Consider the following 6,438-nt stretch of genomic DNA (forward strand, 5'->3'; position numbering starts at 1 on the left):
GTGGAAGGCTGGCTTAACACTCAGTAGGATTTTGATAACTTAGGCGAGCACGAGGCTGCAGCTAAGCCTCCGAGTGAGAGGATTACTCTTCACTCGGTAGGATTTTCACGACTTAGGCGAGTGCTTGGACTGCAGCTAAGCCCCCGAGTGAGAGGGTTGCTCTTCACTCGATAGGATTTTTATAACTTAGGCGAGCACGAGGCTGCAGCTAAGCCTCCGAGTGGAAGGCTGGCTTACCACTCGGTAGGATTTTGATAACTTAGGCGAAACGGATTCGCAGCTAAGCCTCCGAGTGGGAGTCTGGCTCACCACTCGGTAGGATTTTTACAAACTTAGGCGAAACGGATTCGCAGCTAAGTCACCCACTGAGGGGAATTTCATTGGACAAAAAATAAAAAGTGACAGATATTATGGAGGAACTATGACACTTATTATTTTGAGGTCCATGAACTACAGAAGTACTTTATTGCAACTCATCCGAGTGATAAAGCTTAAGTGTAAAACGGGCGGAGTAGCTCCGCGTTCCAAGCTCGGGGCTCGTCGATATTATGCTCGACGTTGTAAAGACGGTACGCCCCGTTGTGGAGAACCTTGGTGACGATGAAGGGGCCTTCCCAAGAAGGAGCAAGCTTGTGTGGTTTGTGCTGATCCACTCGGAGAACCAAATCCCCTTCCTGGAAGGCTCGACCTCTCATGTTTCGGGCGTGGAAACGCCACAGATCTTGTTGGTAGATGGTCGACCGGATCAGAGCCATCTCCCTTTCTTCCTCTAAAAGGTCGACTGCGTCCTGCCGCGCTTGTTCAGCTTCGGCTTCGTTGTAGATTTCAACTCGAGGAGCATTGTGGAGAAGATCACTCGGCAAGACTGCTTCAGCTCCATAGACCAAGAAGAATGTAGTTCTTCCGGTCGACCGATTAGGCGTGGTCCGCAGTCCCCAGAGTACAGATGGAAGTTCGTCGACCCAAGCTCCAGCCGCGTGTTTGAGATCACACATCAGTCGAGGCTTCAGTCCCTTGAGAATCAGTCCATTAGCTCGCTCTGCTTGTCCATTCGACTGCGGGTGGGCGACTGATGCGTAGTCGACCCGTGTGCCCTGGGAGTCGCAGAAAGCTCTGAATTCCTCTGAGTCAAAGTTCGACCCATTATCCGTAATGATGCTGTGCGGGACTCCATATCTGAATATTAGTTCCCTGATGAAGCTAACAGCAGTACCAGTGTCAAGGCTCTTGATTGGTTTAGCCTCGATCCACTTGGTGAACTTATCGACTGCCACCAGTACATGCGTGAAGCCACTTCGTCCTGTTCTCAAAGGACCGATCATGTCCAGCCCCCAAACTGCAAAAGGCCAGACGAGTGGGATGGTCTTCAAAGCTGACGCCGGCTTGTGCGACATATTCGAGTAGAACTGACACCCCTCGCAGTTATCTACTATCTCTTTTGCCATCTCATTCGCCTTGGGCCAGTAAAATCCGGCTCGGTATGCTTTGGCCACGATGGTCCGAGAGGACGCATGATGACCAGAGGTCCCCGAGTGAATATCATTGAGGATGAGTCGACCTTCTTCTGGTGTTATGCACTTCTGACCGACTCCAGTCGCGCTTTCTCTGTATAATTGTCCTTTGATTACGGTAAAGGCCTTAGATCGACGGACGATCTGCCGAGCCTCTTCCTCATCCTCCGGAAGCTCTTTCCTCAAGATATATGCGACATACGGAATCGTCCAGTCGGGAATGACCACCAAAACCTCCATGATCAAGTCGACCACCGCTGGGACTTCAACTTCAATCGGATCTGTGGCGCTCTTGGGCTGCGGAGTTTCTTCGGTGAAAGGATCTTCTTTGACTGACGGAGTGTGTATATGCTCCAAGAACACACCACTCGGAATGGCTTCTCTCTTGGAACCTATCTTTGCTAGATCATCAGCTGCTTGATTTTTCAGTCGGGGTATATGATGGAGCTCCAACCCCTCGAACTTCTTCTCCAGCTTCCTCACTGCACTGCAGTATCCAGTCATGGCTGGGCTTCTCACGTCCCACTCTTTCATCACCTGATTGACCACTAAATCCGAGTCGCCATAGACCATTAGGCGACGGACGCCGAGTGAAATGGCCATGCGCAACCCATATAGGAGGGCCTCATATTCTGCCTCATTGTTGGAGGAATCAAAGTGAATCTGGAGCACATATCTGAGCTTATCTCCTCTGGGGGAAACCAGGACAACCCCAGCACTGGAACCATTCAACATCTTAGAGCCATCGAAAAACATGGTCCAATGCTCCGAGTGAACTTCAGTCGGCTGCTGTTGTTCAATCCACTCGGCGAGGAAATCTGCTATCGCCTGGGACTTAATGGCTTTCTTTGCCTCAAACTTGATATCAAGGGGAAGAAGTTCAATCACCCATTTGGCCACTCGACCAGTTGCGTCTCTGTTGTGCAAAATCTCTGATAGTGGAGCGTCGCTGATGACTGTGATGGAATGGTCAGAGAAATAATGAGCAACCTTCTTTGTGGTCATGTATATTCCATACACAAGCTTCTGATAATGAGGATATCTCTGCTTGGATGGAGTCAAGACTTCAGACAAATAATACACTGGGCGCTGAACTTTGAGAGCTTTTCCTTCTTCTTCCCGCTCGACCGTTAGCACAGTACTGACGACTTGTCCTGTGGCTGCGATGTAGAGCAACAGAGGCTCTTTGCTGATTGGAGCTGCAAGCACCGGCTGGGTGGAGAGCAGAGCTTTTAGCTCGGCAAACGCTGCATCAGCTTTTGGAGTCCACTCGAACTTGTCAGCCTTCTTCATCAGTCGGTAAAGAGGCAGTGCCTTCTCACCGAGTCGTGAGATGAATCGACTTAATGCGGCCAAGCATCCAGTAAGCTTCTGGACATCGTGCACTCGCACAGGGCGTTTCATTCGGAGAATAGTGCCAATCTTCTCTGGGTTAGCGTCGATTCCCCGTTCGGAAACGAGAAAACCGAGTAACTTGCCACCAGGAACTCCAAATGTGCACTTTGATGGATTGAGCTTGATATCATACCTTCTGAGGTTGGCAAATGTTTCGGCGAGGTCAGCGAGCAGGTCGGAACCTTTTCGTGACTTGACAACAATATCATCCATATAAGCTTCCACATTCCGACTGATTTGGGTGAGTAGACACTTCTGAATCATTCGCATAAATGTGGCTCCGGCATTCTTGAGGCCGAATGGCATGGTGATATAGCAGAAGCACCCGAATGGAGTGATGAAAGCTGTTTTTACCTCATCGGGCCCGTACAGACGGATCTGGTGGTACCCGGAGTAAGCATCTAAAAAAGATAATCTCTCGCATCCCGCGGTCGAGTCAACAATTTGATCTATGCGAGGGAGAGGAAAGTGATCTTTCGGGCAGGCCCGGTTGATGTGCTTGAAATCAATGCACATTCGGAGCGACTTGTCCTTCTTAGGAACCATGACGACATTAGCGAGCCACTCGGAGTGGTATATCTCTCGGATAAATCCTGCCGCCAACAGTCGAGCCACTTCTTCACCGATGGCCTTTCTCTTCTGGACGGCGGACCGCCGAAGATGTTCTTTGACTGGTTTTGCAGACGAGTCGACTCTTAGGCGATGCTCAGCCAGTCCCCTGGGAACACCTGGCATGTCAGCGGGCTTCCATGCAAAAATGTCCCAGTTCTCACGGAGGAACTGGATGAGCGCTTCTTCCTATTTTGGGTCGAGTGTTGTGGAGATGTGGGTCGGAGCTGCTTCGGGGTCAGTCGGGTGAATGTGAACAGGCTTCGTCTCACCGGACGACTGGAATGCAGACTCTGTGGCAGGCTTCTTGGATCGCAGCAAGTCACTCGGATCTGCGTTTTGCTTGTATTCTTCGAACTCGACCGCTGTCACTTGGGAATCGGAAATCTTGGAGCCCTTCTGAAAGCACTCCTCTGCTTTTTTCCTATCACCGGTGACAGTGATCACACCTTTGGGACCGGGCATCTTCAATTTGAGGTACACGTAACATGGTCGAGCCATGAACCGTGCATAGGCTGGTCTCCCCAAAATGGCATGATATGCACTTTGAAAATCCACGACCTCAAACGTCAACTTTTCTTTGCGAAAATGCTTCGAATCACCAAACACTACGTCCAAAGCTATCTGGCCGAGTGACTCGGCCTTCTTCCCTGGTATAACTCCATGGAAGCTCATGTTACTAGTGCTCAGTCGGGACATCGGAATGCCCATACCTTTCAATGTGTCTGCATACAATAAGTTCAGCCCATTTCCACCATCCATCAGCACCTTTGTCAGTCGAGTGCCTTCGACAACTGGATCAACCACCAAAGCTTGCCTCCCGGGGGTGGCAATATGAGTCGGGTGATCAGATTGGTCGAATGTGATGGGTGTTTGAGACCACTTCAGATAATTTGCCTTTGCTGGGGCAACCATGTTCACCTCTCGGTTAATCACTTTCAGTCGACTTCTGCTTTCCACATCTGCAAAGATCATCAGAGTGGAGTTGATATGCGGATATCCTCCCTCACTGTCCTCTTTGTCTTCGGCCTTGTCCGACTCCTTCTCCTTGTCCTTAGACTGTTTTCCCTGAAACTGTTGGATCAGGAGTCGACATTGGCGAGTGGTGTGCTTTGGGTAAATGATATTCCCCTCTTCATCTTTCTTCGTGTGAATGTGACACGGCATATCCATCACGTCATTCCCTTCTTTATCCTTTGCCTTCTTGGGGTTCCAGGATCCTTTTGGTTTCCCCTTAAACTTTCCTTGAGTCACGGCCAGAGCCTCTCCAGGAGCTGCCGGTTCAGCCTTCCGCTTCTGTTTCCGACTGGTGTTTCCTTTTTCCGACTGACTCGGCTTGTGCTTGCCGCTTCGGAGTCGGTCTTCTTCTTCGCCGTTGGCGTACTTGGTAGCAATCTCCATCATCCGACTCAAGGTCATGTCACCGGTTCGACCAAATTTCAAACTCAGTTCTCTGTTCTTGACGCCGTCTTTGAAGGCGCATACTGCCTGATGATCAGAGACATTTTCCACAGTGTGGTGCAAAGTGATCCACCTCTGAATATACTCTCTGAGAGTCTCATTAGTTTTCTGCACGCAGACTTGCAACTCTGTCAATCCCGCTGGTCGCTTGCAAGTCCCTTCAAACATTCTGACGAACACTCGGGACAGATCTTCCCAAGTGTAAATGCTGCTAGGAGGTAATTGAGTCAACCATGCCCTGGCAGAACCTTCCAACATGAGGGGCAAATGCTTCATGGCCACCTCGTCGTTCCCACCACCGATCTGAACTGCCACTCGGTAGTCTTCAAGCCAAGTTTCAGGCTTAGACTCACCAGTGAACTTGCTGACTCCTGTTGCCAACCTGAAATTGGGGGGGATAACTGCGGCTCTGATAGCTCTGCTGAAACATTCAGGACCAGAAACATGTACTCGACTGCTCGTGGGTACATCTCTGTCGAGTGCGCCTCGATGGGCTCTGTTCCGGTCGACCAACCCTTGCACGATAATGGATCGCGCGTCGAAGCCTGGCTCTCTAGGGTCAACTGGAACCCTACGCCCTGTATTGTACTGACGCCTATCATCTGGCTGTCGAGGAGCGTAAGACCCACCCCTCGGAGGGGAATAGGGCACTCGACGCCTATCATCTCGGTCGAGTCTGTCGCCATATTGATCTCGCCGATTCTCACGCCCTTCGCGCCGCGGAGGCGATCTAGGGCTGTGAGCCGACTGAACCGTATTCACAGTGACAGATCGACTGTGAATTCTGTTGCGCGACTGAGACACGGCTGAATTCTGATCTCCTGCTGCCCGGAGCAGATCCCTGATCTGCAGCAAACCTCTGCCAGCTTCCGACTGCGAAGGCTGAATGGACTCTGCTATACGGGTCGCAGCTGCTAAATTCTGAATTGGGGTTCGATATACCTGAGTCGGCGGGAAGAGTTGACGTCGACTGGTGTCGGGAAGTCGTTGCCGCGCGCGCTCGTCGAGTGCTCGCTGAAGGTTCTCCAGTCGAGTGCGCTCGGCCAAATTGGCCAGACGTGCCTCCTCCAAGGCACGAGCCTCGGGGGTTTCTCCTGCGATGGGAATACGCAGGGGATCCTCATTCCTGCGGCGAAGCTCTTCTCTTTGCAGAGAGTCGAGTGGCTCGGGCTGGTACTCTTCGTAGTCTCGTGCAGGGTCGCCGCCGTCACCTGCTCCACCATCACGGGCGAAGCCAGGAGGGCTGTGGGGCCCGTCGACCATCAAGATTTCCGCCGCTGGATCACTGCTACCGCACTCGGATGCAGTCTCTCCGGAGCCAGTCGACTGATCGAACAAGCCGTAGAGAGATTCGTTGGGCTCGATTGCCGCAACTTGTGTAGTGGCCGATTGGCGAGCCACCGCGTGACTCACCCATCGCTGAAGCCTCGACCGGCCTGAGCGCTTGCGCTGGCGGGAGACC

Source organism: Triticum dicoccoides, chromosome 5A (genome assembly GCF_002162155.2).
Source record: "Triticum dicoccoides isolate Atlit2015 ecotype Zavitan chromosome 5A, WEW_v2.0, whole genome shotgun sequence".
Taxonomy (NCBI): domain Eukaryota; kingdom Viridiplantae; phylum Streptophyta; class Magnoliopsida; order Poales; family Poaceae; genus Triticum; species Triticum dicoccoides.